The following is a 15,203-nucleotide window of genomic DNA, read 5'->3' as shown; positions in this document are numbered from 1 at the left end:
CTAAATTAGCCTGCGCATCTCCACGTGCGTTGCAGGGAAGCAGTGACTGACAGCTTGTCCCAAAGTGGAAATGCAGATGACAGACGCTTAATCAAAATAGAATAGATAGTACTTTTAAGACCCCACACGTTGAGGCATGGCTCGCGCTGGGAACGCAGTCGAAGGGAACTTGAGTCAGTGAGTTGAGCCGTGGGGACCTGACTCAGCAGGGCCGCGGGGAGGCGTTAAGCCTCAGGACTTCTCCCTGCGGTGTCCCTGACTCCAATCACGTGTCTTATTCACCTCGGTCATCTGCGTGGCAGCCAGCGTGATGTCACACACGTAGTAGAATTACTTTTTCTTTTTTTTTTCGAGGAATGAGTGAGTAAAGGCAGTGATGTCTGGGAGGTAGAAGATGAAACCAGCTTCCATGAGGTGACAAGAGGCACATCTCACTGGGGACTGAGATTCCTCCTGCCCCAGGATGACCAGGGAGACCGGCAGATGCCAGCTGGTGTTTCCAACAGGGCGGTGACCAGTCCTGTCCTGAGTCCAGGCGTTGGACTCAGAACGGGTTTGGGGGAGGTGTGGAGGGGAGTCACGTCTTCATCAGGAGCAGGCATGTCACGATGGCTGAATCCTGCACCTGAGACCTGTGGGCAATGCTCTCGTGAAGGGCGACAGCAAACTGGCCAAGGCACCATATGTACGCCTATGCCTTCGTCCCGCAGTGTTATTTTTTTGTTATTTATTTATTTTTTTTTGCGGTACGCGGGCCTCTCACTGTTGTGGCCTCTCCCGTTGCGGAGCACAGCCTCCGGACGCGCAGGCTCAGCGGCCATGGCTCACGGGCCCAGCCGCTCCGCGGCATGTGGGATCTTCCCGGACCGGGGCACGAACCCGTGTCCTCTGCATCGGCAGGCGGACTCTTAACCCCTGCGCCACCAGGGAAGCCCCAACAGTCGCCTTTTTAAATGTCTTTGTGTCTTAATGGTAGACATTTTCCTATTTTTAGCTTTTAATTGCATTCATTGCAATACTAATACAAAAGAGATGGTTTACATTTCTGGACATGCTCTCACTCGTCCATATGGAAGATAATGCGCTTTGGAACAGATGTTTACATTAATGCCTGAGATCTGCTATTTCCACCCTTTTTCTGCTGCCAGAGCCAGTGCCTTGTAATGTTTTCGAAGTAGGGATGGAGATCAGACTTTTCCTTAGCGTTACACAGAACATGAAAGTACTGGGACGAGAAACGAGGATTCAGCTCAAAGGGCCCAGCTGTGCGCTCGGGCGCCATTTTCCAGGTAACTGTGAGTTAAGTCAACTCAAGTTGGCAATTATTCCAGTGAGCATGGCCTCGTCCATCTTCACCTTTAGATGCCTGTGGACAAAGGTGGGGACTTTCTAGAATACCTGCTTGGCATGAATCCCACTCACGTTGGGTGTTCCCACTGCAGGCACCCCTGGGACAAGCTAAGTCTCAGCAGAGATGCTGAGAGAGCAGTGGACGGGGTGTCCTGCTGGCAGCGGGGACGAGGCAGGCGCCGCTCCTCACAGGACAAGGGGCAGAAGTTTCCAGTTTTAGAAGTCTGAGAGAGGGACTTCCCTGGTGGTCCAGTGGTTAAGACTTCGCCTTCCAAGGCAAGGGGTGCGGGTTCGATCCCTGGCTGGGGAGCTAAGATCCCACGTGCCTCGCGGCCAAAAAACCAAAACATAAAACAGAAGCAATATTGTAACAAATTCAATAAAGAGTTTAAAAAATGGTCCACATCAAAAAGAATCTTTATAAAAAAAAATCGGAAAGGCAAAAGGGGCCCATTTGAGATTCTTGCTCTGTGCCCTCCTGAGTCCTCGATGAGGTCCTGTCTGGGTGCGAGGCCCTGCTGCTTGAAGATAACCACTGAATCTAAAACGTTTGTTTTTCTGGACCCACCATGACAAGAAGGGAAGTGAGCACACGAGGGGGTTGCTGTCTGATGTGAAGGGCACCCTGGTGCCTGTGGGAGGGGTTGGTGGCCTGGGGACCCTATAGAGGGACTCCCCAGGGCGATACCCAGTTAAATCAGAAACTAACTCCTTAAGTCTCCTGTGTGACAGTTTTTCAAGAGGTAATATCTGTGGCAAACATGCGAGCCTTGGTCCCAGGATCCACCAGAGGGTGGGAGCTGCAGGGGGTCGTGAGTGGAGTGACAGTTTGTGTGTGGAAAGCAGTTCGGACACTGTCTGATCCTCCCCTTTTAACAGACGCTGTCAGCTTCCCTCTTTCTTTGGTTTTTGTTTTTTGCCCGCACCGTGTGGCTTGTGGGACCTCAGTTCCTCGACCAGGGATTGAACCCGTGCCCTCAGCAGTGAAAGCGCGGAGTTCTAACCACTGGACCACCAGGGAGTTCCCCAGTTCCCCTCTTTCGGATGAGAAAAATAATCCGCCACCAGAAGGCTCGTACGTGCCCAATTTCTCTTTAATAAATGCACTGAGGGGTCAAAGATATTCACGGTGATCTTCCGGTTGGGCTGCAGCCTGGAAGGAAAAACAGGGCCAATTACTTCAGACGTCAACAAGAGCATCTGTGGTTAAAAGAGTGTGTGCCGTTGGGTACCTGCCTGGTGTGCCAAGCGTGGGTGCCAGCCTGGATTCTTGCTTGGACACAACAGAAAGCCACCCTCACTGAATAATGGATGCACGGAATCGAGGAGAAGCTGGAGAGACGGGCTCAGAATGGGCCGGGACCGGGCAGGCAGCAAAGCAGGCTGGCGGCTGGCAGCACAGTCAGATGATCCTTCAGACGCTGGCCATCGTGGCATAGCCGCCTCTGGACACACCTCTCTCCACCACCGCACACAGGTGTAGGTAGCCAGCTCAGGGAAGCCAGCCAGTCACCCTTGAGGGTCACCATCCCCTCACCAGGCTGCGTTCGCTGTGCTTGTCCATTGACCATTTGAACTGAACATAGGAGAACAAAGATGCCCCAGGGGATTAGATGGGTACCAACCACATTTTTACACGTCACCAGCCCTACAGCCACATGACCAGCAAGGTCAGTTATCCTGGCCGCATGGCGATACCTTTCTCTGCCCGTTGGTCTCTTGGCGTGAGGGGCCGGAAGTGCTGTTGCCACCCTACAGGTTCTTCCTGGACCCTCTTTTCTACAATTGCCAGGAAGCCCCGGGCGGAAACAGCCTGCCCACCGTCTGCCCTGTCCTACAGAGGCCGGCCACCACGGACCACTGGGATCCCCATTCTGGGTGCATTTCCAGGATACCTAGAAAAAAATCAACAACTGTGGCAAAAACTTGTCAATGTTTGCAACGTGGGGCAATGTCAAGGGCTTTTCAGATCCAGTGGACAAACCATACAGAGACAGGGCGAAGGCTGGGAATAAGGAATCCACTGGGACCTACATGCGCTGATGGGCACGTGAAGACATCCTCCAAGTCACCAGGAGTCCCATCCTTTACCTATCAAGCTGTCAAAGATTGAAGAGAAGTTTGGAAGCTTGGAGTTTGCAGTTGGCTTAAACGCTTTCGAGTATGTTCCCTGCTCTCACTTCCTGTGCCGTGCTTGTTTCATCTTGGGCCCTCTGTTACTTTAACTGCCATCATTCAGTGAGCTTTGCTGCTTCTTGTTGACAAAACAGCATTCGTTTCATCTGGGCACTCGTAATGCGTGCTGGCCAGTGTTACACCCTTGATCGTACTGCAGAGTAGGATAGCGTACCTGGCAGGAGAAAGATAACGTCCCTGGTCAGAATGATACATATTGGTGGAGCTAGAAAAATGATTAGTGAACAATGCAGAGATGACCTTGGCCACGGACGAGTGCATGTATGAGTGCACGTGTGTGTGAGGGAGATCACACCCAGCTTTGGCACGGTGAGGAGGCGAGGTGGGCTGGACGGGTGGAGCAGTGGATGGCGGGAAGTCTTGTCCTGGCTCTGCTCCCGGTTTCCTTGGGATTCTGAGCAAATCATTTAATCAGCTTCCGCATCGGAAGCTCCTCAAATCCCTTTCAGCTCGGGCCTTAGTTCTGTTACCTTCAGGGATGGGTCAGCGTTGGGACAAGCTTTGCCACAGAAGGGCTGTTCTGGGGGTGCCTACGGAGCCAGCCCCTCGTGGGACCCCAGAGGTCATGCTGGCCGGGCTAGACCTCGGATGGAGTCCAAAGCGACGTCAGTCATGAGGCCATGCCCGCTGGGAAGCACAGGCACGGGCACTGCGTACGCGGCCTCTGTCCACGTGACGTCTTCCGTTCTTCTCGAGTCTGCCGTGTCGTTTTCAAACACCAAACTGTCAGGGAGTAAACTCTGCCCAGACCTGCAGTGGGTCATGAATGTCAAATGTCCCCTCATCCCTGGAAAGCCCAGAGAAGTCCCTTTGGAAAAAGCAATTCCAAGTTTTGTTGTCCCAAAATAGCCCCTTTGTGAATGTGGTTTTCTGCTACAGACACTTTGATCAGACACCCCTGTAAACCATAAGAATAAAGTTTGCAGAGAAATGCACGCAGTGCTGTAGAGCTGGCGGGGGAGGGCCCTGGGCGGCAGCCGTGACCTGCAGGGAGGCTGGCTTCCAGGAGCCTCATTCCTTTACCTGTAAATGGGGAAAAGCCACGCTGATCATGTAGGGGGTAGGGGCCAAGCTTGGCCCTCAGGAAAGAGTTGTAAACCGCTCAGGTGCTCCAACGACCCTCCACCTGCTTACAGCGTGAGCTCCTCTTGTGGTTGCAACAAAACCAGGCAGGTTTTCTGTTTTCTAGAAAAACTGAGCACAATAGAAATGTCCACTAAATAAAGCGTAGGCAACCGAAACCTGCCAGGAATAAAAGCTTGACTTTGATTGTTTGTAAACTGATAATAATAAGAAACACCCCCCCCCCCAAAACCCCAGCAGCAACACTGTAGCGTGTAAATCAAATTTGATTCAGTCAGGGCAAAAACCTAAAAAACGACTCCAGATAATCCCAGCCTTACAGACGCCTGGTTTATTAACACAAATAGCTCCAGAAGCCTCAGCGCGGCCCCTGACCTCTCCCATTCGCTGTCTCCCCGTCACGGGTCCCCTTTGATACAAGGCAGACACTGCTCTGCCCTGGAGCAGCTGAAAAAATAACCAGACTTGGAATATCCCTAGGATTCAGAATTGGAGGGAGAGAAAGTTCTGGAAAAGTAGGACCTAATTAAGGGAATTGAATAGTTAAAGTAGGGCACCTCAGTGACTGTCTCTCCTATTGTCTCCCCCCCAGATAATGTCACCAACTTTCTCTGCAAGCGTTCTGTCCACTCTTACCTCTGCTGCCTGAAACTGTACCAGGTGCCTCTTTACAGACTTGGAATTGGTCTGAGTGGATCCCTCCCTCTGTCAGCTATGAGCTGAGACGGCTGCAAAGGAGGAGTTTGAGATTTTATGATGAGGGAAAAGGATGAGATGAACTGGGAGCGTGGAGCAGGGTGGGTGGGAGTCAGGATGGGTGAGGCTCTCCAGTGCGCAGTGGGGACCCCAGGAAGGCACAGGGTGCTGGGAACCCCAGGGAGGCAGGGGGCGCTGGGGATCCCAGGGAGGCACAGGGTGCTGGGGACCCCAGGGAGGCACAGGTCACTGGGGACCCCAGGAAAGCACAGGGTGCCTGGAGGCTGGGTGCTCAGAACGCAGAGAGGTGGGCAAACACCAAAGGCAGAGTGAGCCTATTAAACATCTTCTCCTGGGCCCTCCTCCTACTTGGCAGACAGGGAGGCGGTCCCATCTCTGGCTCCTGTAGTTTTCCTCCCATCTGCACCTCTGATCCTGTGACCCAGAATTCACGAGGCCTCGGTGGCTCAGCCCCACGTCGGGGCTCTTGTGGGCTGGTTGTCCTGCATGGGAACACACACTCTGAAATCTAGGCAACCCCCTGACAGGTGAACTTGGAAATGCAACCTACTTAGAGTGCTAGGTCAGCTTGTCCTCGAGCTTCTGAACTTCGTACAAAGTCTGACTGTATTTGTTTTTCCCATTCGTATTCAGAGTATAGAGTGACGTAGTCAGGATGACAAACTGAGCATCTTTGAAGCTTTGATCTCTTGGTGTCAGAAGAGTGAATTGTTAAATTTATGCTGAGAACAACAGTGTAAAGACTTGTGCTTCCAGGAATACTGACCTAAGCAACTTGGACCAATCCTCCCTCTGAGGCCAGCAAGATATAGTTGAAAAAAATATCTGAAAAAAATTCTTGACTACTGATGGACTAATAAGACAGTGAAAACCACGAGGCCAACGTCAGGGAGAAGATCAAAATTTGCAAAGATGAACCCAGCTTCTGGGGCAATTTTTCCACTAAGAGTGTTTGCCAATCATGGAAGAGGCCACTGAGAAGTTGAGCAGTGCCTTCTACCATCCCATAGTAAGACAGGATGACATTTAGAGTTCAAGGTCCTCCAAGTTTGGGGGTCTTATCAAGCCTTCTTCTTTGGGTTGGGACCCCAAAGTGTTACACCTAAGGGAAAAAAAGTGAATTGGAAATAAACAAGCCTTCACGAAAAGTTCAGTCCAGTTTTCAGACATAGGATGTCTCAGAAAATCTCACTTATTACAATTAGATTAAAGTGATTCCAGATTGCTAATATAACCAGGAGCCTGGCAGTCACAAAAAGTTCTCAGACAAAAATATTTTCATCAATTATTTCTATAAAATCTTTTTGCTCCAAGTGCATTGTCCAGTACAAAATCTAGAATAACCAAACACACTAAGAGAAAAGATAGTATTGACAAGAACCAGCAGAAACAAAGGACAATGAAATTAGACAGACCCTCAGGGGCTCTAGATATTGGAATTAACCAGGCAAAATGTTAAAGTGAGTGAGAATTGAAAACTATAAAAAATGATATAACATAAATGGAAATAACCAAATACAAATTTGAGAATAGAGATATACAATTATTGAAATAAAAACTCAATAGATTGGTTTAACAGAATGTTCCATTACCTCATGAGAAAACGAGTGAATCTGAAACAGGTTAAAAGCAAACATCCAGAATAAAGCAAGGAGAGACACAGGACCGAACATACAAAATAGGGGGAAAAAGACATAAAGGCTACTGTGAGAAGGTTTTGTAAATATTTACAGGAGTCTGAAAAGGAAAGGGAAAAAAAAGAATTGGCAGAAGCAATATCGAAGAAATATCGGTTAAGAATTTTTCTCATTGAAGAAAGGCATTCAAGACCCAAAATGTTTCTCTAGACACTGCTTTGTTGCATCCCACAGTATCTAAAAAGTAAGGATAAAGATGGCTTAAAACAAAATAATGAAAAAAAACATGCCAGGCAAATACTCACAAAAAGAAAACTAGTGTATATATACTAATTTCAGACAAAATTGACTTCAAGATTAAAATCACTAGAAACACACATTTTCGAATGACAAAGGGGGATACTTTGATTCACCAGGAAGATATAGCAATTCTAAATTTGTATGCACTTAATAACATGTTACCAAAATATATTTTAAAAATCGACAGAATGAAAATAAGTAGAAAAATCTACAAATGCAACGATAGCGGGAGATGTTAACACACCTGGCTGGAATGCGTAAACTGTGTGAGCCCCAAACCTACGAGATGCTTCTTTTCCTTGGGAAGTCCTGCAGGTCACACCATTGACAATAGGCACATGAAATGCATCAGTGAGACGAGAACCAGCCTCACGAAGAAGTCAGTAGCGGCCTCGTCTGTGGAACAGGCTCACCGGAGGAGGGGCCGTGATAACCAGGCTCACCAAGAGCTCCAGAGACAAAGACATGAAAACCGTAGGATCAGGTGTGGGTGAGGACCCGTCAGAACACAGCTGGACAGAATCACTGCAGAGAGCAGAAGGGTCGGTAGGGCAACCTGCAGACCTCTGAAATGGTTAATAGAGTATAGCATCCTCAGGGGCAAAATGTCCATGCGGCCAACAAGGGGACCACTCAATGCAGACCATGAGACAAAAGCAAGGATGGATATCTGGAGGGTAAGAACAGCTGCCCCATTAAAGAGTCATGATCCTTTGCCCTCTTTCCAGACCTGAGAAGCCTGGGTCCCTAGGGGAATGGACCACATAACACGCGAGCTTGTTACAATGGCTTGCAGCCATTCCCTTGTGTATGGGGGGTCTCCAAACATTTTAAGGATCGCTAGACACAGGTTAGAGTTTACTTTGGTACCTAAGGACCCAGAGCTCCACAGTGGCCCCCTGTTGGGGCGGGTATATAGAAGCCAGGTAGTAATTATAGGTGGTCATGGCCAAGGACTGGCTTACAGTGGGTCCACTGGGTCTCTGACCCCCTATGGTCACGTCCCCCAACCCCAGATTATAATTAGGACAAACTTGGAGCAAGCTCGCTCTGGGTCTTTAGTCTCTGGGGGGTAAAAACAATCACAGTGGGACATGACAGGTGGAAGCCTCTGGAAATGCCCCGACCCTGGTCAAGATAGTAAATGAAAAACACTCCCGGGGAGCAGATACAGGAGGAGAAGCCCCGCCCAGTTCAGGGGTGGGTCCATCCCAGCCAAGGCAGCACGGCTGCCACACGACAGCCTCTCTCAGGTTGCTCCAGGGAGAGGGAAAGTTCTCCCCATGGGCAGAGCTTTGGGCCCACCTGGTCCTCCGCTCTGTGTGGAAGGAGAGGCAGCCCCAATCTTAGAAGGTACTGGAATTCACGAGCGATGGGGAAGGACTTGGCCAGCTGAACAGGTGGGGAAGGGGGACGTGAGGGGAGGAACAAGGAGGTGTAAGTGGGGGCCTTGGTGGGTAGACACGAGTGAGCAGAAAGAGAGGCTCTCTGGGCAGCAGGGGGCATCGGCAGCGGGGAGGCAGCCAGCAGCCCAGCAGGAGGACCCGGCCCGCCGTCCCGGACCTGAGGGCGGTTCTTGCCCAAGGCTGTGGTCTGATCTGCACAGCAGCTCCACAGCGCCCTTTGCCACGTCCTTCTCTGCCCCTCCTTTCCACCACGGCTTCGATCCCAAGGGACCTCCTGACAAATAGCCTACGTGCTCAGCTCCATCTCAGGGTCTGCTCCCTGGGAGCCCGGCTGGGTGCCTAGTGGAGAGAACCGAGGCCATGGTGAGTAGCACTGATGCCCACGCATCCGCTCCACTGCCCAAGGTTCCCTCTCCTCACATTGGAAATAGCTCTGCCCGCACCACCCCCAGCTCCTGTTCAGTCCTGCACAAAACTCTCCGGCTCTCTGGGTATTGTGTGTGTGGGGGGGTCTCTGCATTGGGGGTGATGCCCAGCGGTTCCCATGGGGTCAGAGATCTGGATGAAAAGGCAAATTAGCCCCTCCACATTCCATATAAAATGTCAGAACTGGGCTTGGATGACAGAGACCCTCACACCCATTGGACGGGGCCAGGAGGACAGGCACACAGGAGTCCCAGCTCTGCGCCATCCTGGAATCCCGGTGGGGTGGGAAGAGCCCCGTCCACCGTGCTCTGGCTGTGGCTCTGCCCCGTGGGTGTTTTCCCTTTGCTGTTGCTGTCTTCGGTCACGTCTGAACTGGACGCGGGGGAACCGCCCTGCTGGGGGCTGAGCTGCTCTCCTAGCCTGTCTGCTCCTATGAGAACAGGGTATGTTTAAGTTCCCATCAGTCTCAACCACAGCTGGTCCTCGTTATTCGCAGATTCTGTTTTTAAATTCATCTACTCGAGAAAATTTATTTGTAACCTCGAATCAATACTCGAGGAATTTAGGGGCCTTTTCTGACATGCACAGAGAGGCAAAGGATCTGGGGGGCCGGATGTGCAAGTCCCCAGCTGAGGGTGACAGGGTGGCTCTGCCCGCTTGTTTCAGCTCGTGCTGCAAACCAGCATTCTTTCCAGGGCCTATGTAGCGCCACGTTTTTCACATTTTTGTGCTCTTTGCTGGTGATTTTGCTTTTTAAATGGCCCCAAGCACAGCGGGAAGGGCTGTCTAGTGTCCTAAGTGCAGGAAGGCTGGGACGTGCCTCCCCGGAGAAAACACATGTGCGAGATGAGCTTCGTTACAGGAGTGAGTTACGGGGCTGCTGGCGTGGGCTCAGCGTTAAAGAATCCACAACACGTATGAAATGAGCTGTCTAGTCACCAGAGAGGCTCATTGACTGATGAAAATGTAGTGGCCTGAGGCTCGCAGGACCCTGACCCTGCGTTTTCCCCTGTGGAGCAATGGTTCAGGTTTCGCTAATTCTGGGTTCACAGCGACTTCGTGCAGTGTAGCTACCGCACATGACGAGCAATGGCTGTTTTCCTCCTGGTTTGTAGTCTCTCTGGGGGATCGTCCTCTCACCCCGATGGTGGAGAGATGGCTGTGGTCTCTGAGCCTACGAGCCGACATGGGGGACACGACCTTCTCTTGGCTTGTGTCCACCTGGAATGGAATGACTCCCTGGGAGTCGCCTTGATCCACGGAGAGGTTTTAGGAACGGACGCGAGGCCGTGCCCTGATCTCACCCGTGGAAACGGCTGAGGTTCGCGCAGCTGCTGCTTCAGGCATTTCTCGGGTTCGCCACTTGGCCGTTGGGGCTTGAGAATCAGTAGCTTCTCTCCAGCCCTGCGAGTTCCTCAGTGTGTTGACTCTCTGCCTTTCATCCCGCTTACAAACCAGAGAATTATTTTCTGAGCTCATCTTTTTGTATAGTGTCTTTCCAACAGCAACTAAACCCACACATGCTAAAATCCAATTTCCAACCGTGTCCCCTAGAGCTACGGTGTCCTAAGGTGGAGGACCTGCTTCCCACGGGTCACAGGTGACAGTTTTACTAAATGAGTGACCAAGCCCACCAGGAATGACCCTCTTCTCGCCTCTGATGATGGTCTCTGCACGGCCCTCCTGCTAGCCCCTCAGCTGTGTAGGTTTCGCAGCGGGGACCCCGCCCCTGGGCCTGTCAGGGGCTCTGCTCACATCTAAGCCAGGTTCGCAGAGCAGCCAGCATCCCAACGTCACCAGCCACAAGGGCAGAGGGAAAACTGCTCTGGGGGGTCACACTCGGGCAGTTAAATGCTTCAGCCCAGAAGGGACACGTGTCACCCCTCTCACAACATGTTGGCCGAACAGGCAGGGGGCTGGCATCACAAAGGCTGCATGTGCTTGGAAGGGGCGAGAATATTTGGCAGAAAATGCGAATGACTGAACAGAGGACTAAAGAAGCAGGAGGACTTTTAGGGACTCCAGGGGAACAGACGCATTACAAGCCTGCTTGATGTAGTTTCAGGGCTGGGAGGATGAGCCCTGCGGGCGGGCTTGCCAGGATGGTCAGGGTGAGCACACACAGTTTCATGGTCCAGCCCCTGCTCCGGGTCGTGCTGACCGCACACAGGGTGGTGTCTGAGGTGTGGTGACTCAGCTCTCGGGGTTGGGTAAACCCTGGCACACACCCGGCCATATACCTGAAAGCCCTTTGGGGGTCCCTCCACGGGTCCTAGCTCAGGGAACACGCCTGAAGTTTTTCTTTTCTTTTTTATTTTTTTGCGGTATGCGGGCCTCTCACTGTTGTGGCCTCTCCCGTTGCAGAGCACAGGCTCCGGACGCGCAGGCTCAGCGGCCATGGCTCACGGGCCCAGCCGCTCCACGGCACGTGGGATCTTCCCGGACCAGGGCACGAACCCGCGTCCCCTGCATCGGCAGGCGGACTCTCAACCACTGCGCCACCAGGGAAGCCCAGGCCTGAAGTTTTGTTCCCACGTGACTCGGGAGCCCTAGAAGTACTGAGCCACCACTGTTCCTCACGCTGCGTTTGCTTTGGTGGAGAGAGAGCTGATCTTCCCTGGAGGATGTCGTTTAACACCATCGATTGTTTGCTGAGTTGCAACAAGTCCTGCAGTGGTTCACGGTCCCATCAAATCCCGCCCCCAGGCCCCTCTGAGTCACGGGTACTTGGACGGTTTCCTGGCATTTCATATGATTTGGAGGCATAATTTATCATTTCCCCTACTTGGTATTCTAGAGACACTCATTTCTCATTTCATGCTGCAGTTTCTAAAAATGAACTTAGTGGTATCTTGAGTTTCTTACTCATTTCTCTTCCTTTTCAACCCCAGGCGATGGGATTTATGAAATCTTGTGGCCGAGGAGGTGAGGGGAGGATCTAGTTACTCGGCACGTGTGTCGTCACCCTTCTGCTTCAGTCCAGGTGGCACATGTGTGGTCATCTGCAGAGGTGACACCACCACGTCGGTGGGGCTCACTCCTTGCCCTTGGGGTCAGGTCACCAGCAGGACCCGTGTCCCCAGGGCTCCCAGCTCTGAATCTTGCGGACGTGCTGTGGGAAGTTGCTCAGGCTCTCGGGCCGTCAGTGACTTTGTCTGGACAGTGGAGATCAGCGTCTGGTCTTTGCTCCTACAGAAGAGAGCTGAGCAAATGGCTGGTGAAGCCAGTGAAGGTGTTTGCGTGCCATGATATGATTCCAGATTTTACCCAAAGATATGTAACATTATAAGAGGAAAATGAAAGTGCACAGGTGGAGAGGAAACAGGAAACGTGCCGGGATGGCTGTTGAGGCCGGGGACGGGAGTGAGGACCTTATTACGTTATCTTGTCCATTTCATGTAGACATGAAAATTCCCTTAATAAGAAGTATTAAAAAAAAAAGACCATAAAACAAAATCACAAGGATTTTGCTGGTTTGCTCCAGCCTCTCTGGGGAAGGACAGACGGACGGTAAGCTGCGGGCAGAAACGTGGATGCTAACCTGGCTCAGGGAGCTTTGAGCAGTCAACCTGTCTAGACCTCGGCCCTTCGTTATTTTATTAAACGAAGGGGAAGGCGGGGCCTCACGAGTGTCGGGAGGAGGGGGTGGCGACTGAACGTGATGGAGCTTCCCCCCTGCCCACGGTGGAGCTGAGCTTGACAAGGTCGGTGCCTCCCCTGGCCCCATCCCCCTGCCTCCCAGGCCCCCCTCCGCCCCCCTCCCCCGGCTGCACTGGGCCCAACCCCTCCCCACCGCCTGCAGGTCCAACTTTCCCCTTGCCAGGCTGGCCATCTGACACCTGCCCTCCGGTTTCCTGTACCACATTAAATGTGACAGTGAAGCAAAGGGACCCTCTGAAAACCCAGCCCTTGAGGGAAGCCTGGGGGCTTGGCTGGGGGCCCAGGGAGCCCCTGCAGAGGAGCCCCCCAGGGACGTGGCCGTACTTCCACAGGTCCTTCTGTGACTCAGCGCAGGGAGGCCCTCTGGTGGCAGCAACAGATCTGGGTTCTATTAAATCAGAACAAAAGAAAACACATAACAGGGGTCTGGGCCTTTCAGACCCTCAGGCCTGCAGGTCCCGTGAGCCCTCCAGCCCCTTGGCTGGGGGGGGAGCCCCTGGTGGTCTGTCAGGGGCCGGGACCCCTGGAGCGTGGGCGGTCCCATGGGTTGGGAGGCATGAGTCGCGGTAGCCGGAAGGGGTGCTGTAAAGACAAGGGCATCTCCAGGGGTACTGGCCGCCAGAGGTCTGCTGGCCTCGGCATTTATAAGGGACGGTGGGCGGAGCTCAGACCAGCGGCCGGCAGGGCTGGGCTGGTCTCCACCGGGCCTCTCTCTGGGTCTCAGCGTCCTCCATCGTCAAGTGGCGTCTGTCAGCTCCGAGCTTGTGACTTGCGCCCACGTCGAGCCTCTGCTGCGCTTCACCCAGCTCGGCTTTCCTGCTGCCCCTCCGTCTCTAACCCCTGTCTCCCGATCGCCAGCTGCCCAGCTTGGCCCGCCTCCCCCCATGTCAGCCCCCATTTCCGCCACCACAGCCTCAGCCTTGCTGTGCCAGGATCGGCAGACCTCCCGAGTCTCCGCTCTGAGGCCCGCTGACCACCTCCTCTGCCCGTCCGGACCGTGCAGCACTGTCCTTCCATCAGGTCCTCAGTCCCCCTACCACCCGCCCCTTCACCCACCGGGGATCCCGTCCCCCTTCCCCGCCTCCCCCTGCACCTCCCTCCCTCCTTCCCTGGCCCTGCCAGCCCTGGTTAAGGCAGCGCCCACTGTGCGTGGTGCCCGCTGACCGTCCTGCCAGCTTGCCCGGCTCCCTGGACGGCTCACTCCATCCCGTCACTGAGTCCTCTGCTCAACTACCCCTTCCTCAAAGACGACCACCCGACGTAAAATAACCTCTTCCCTCCTGTCCCCTCATGCTGGTTTAGTTTCTCCTGGAACTGGCCCCCCGACGCGGCACTGCTGGTCTGTCTGCTGCTCTGGTCTATGTCCCACAGAACCAACCCCACGAGGCAGGGGCTGCACTCACCCTGCCTGTCGCTGGTTTTCTCCAGCACCGGGAGACACGTGTGTTGGATGAAAGAATGACACCGGTCTACCAATCGGGTTTGAAGTCATGACTCCAGGCACCCGAGAGGTGTCTTCACAGGTGTGGCTTCCCGGCCGGGGGTTCTGAACGCAGCGCTTGTGCAGTTGGTGACATCTGATGTCCCTGAGGGTGTGGCAGGGTCCTAGGCTCCACAGCCCTGCTGCCGCTGCTGCAGCCCCTGGGAGGACGTGCTGAAACACAGCTGGCCCGGGAGACCACAACCCACAACAGTGGTCTTTACTTTCTCCCTAGTGTTACCCCTACTTTCAAAATTAACTTTATTACTTGTTCTGATTATAAAAATAAGACATGTCCCCTTAAAACCTGAAGACAAGAGAGGAAGACATTGTACAGGTCAGGGTTCCAACAGACACACAGAACCAGTAGGGGACTACACATGCACACGCACACACGACACACACAGACACACACCAGCCAAGCGGAAAACCAACCATCAGAGACGGGGACCAGCTCCAGGAGGTACTCTGCCGGGCAGAAAGAAGAAGGCCAGCAGCCCAACAGGAAAACGGGCAAAAGCTCTCAAGAGGCCAGCGCAGGTGCCCGGGGGCCGCCGACACACGACAGGAAACACACCCTCACTCGCGGCAGTACAGGAATCCTGGTAAGGTCAGAATAATGTTGACTTTGAAGGGCAGGGAGGCCCGGGGCCCTCTCCAGGGTAGGGGTAACCCTCCACCTTTTGCCCTGGATCCCTGCTACATGGCTGTGAAGTTACAATCATTGATGAGTTGTACATGAAGGGGTGAGGGGCTCCCCTGGAACGGGGCTGGTTCTCGCTTAGGGGTAGAGGGAAGGCAGTACTGGCCTCAGCCTTTTGGGGTCAGACACGTTGTGGAGAGGATGCTGTAGCCCTTGTCCTCTGGAGCAAGCCACCTGCTTCTCCTGCGGCCCCCAAACACCCGGCTTTTCTGGTGCAAATGCAACCCACGTGGGGACCTCAGTCA

This window comes from Stenella coeruleoalba, assembly GCF_951394435.1.
Source record: "Stenella coeruleoalba genome assembly, chromosome: 5".
Classification (NCBI taxonomy): Eukaryota; Metazoa; Chordata; class Mammalia; order Artiodactyla; family Delphinidae; genus Stenella; species Stenella coeruleoalba.
The sequence above is the reverse complement of the archived record's forward strand: the minus strand, read 5'-3'. Positions refer to the sequence as shown.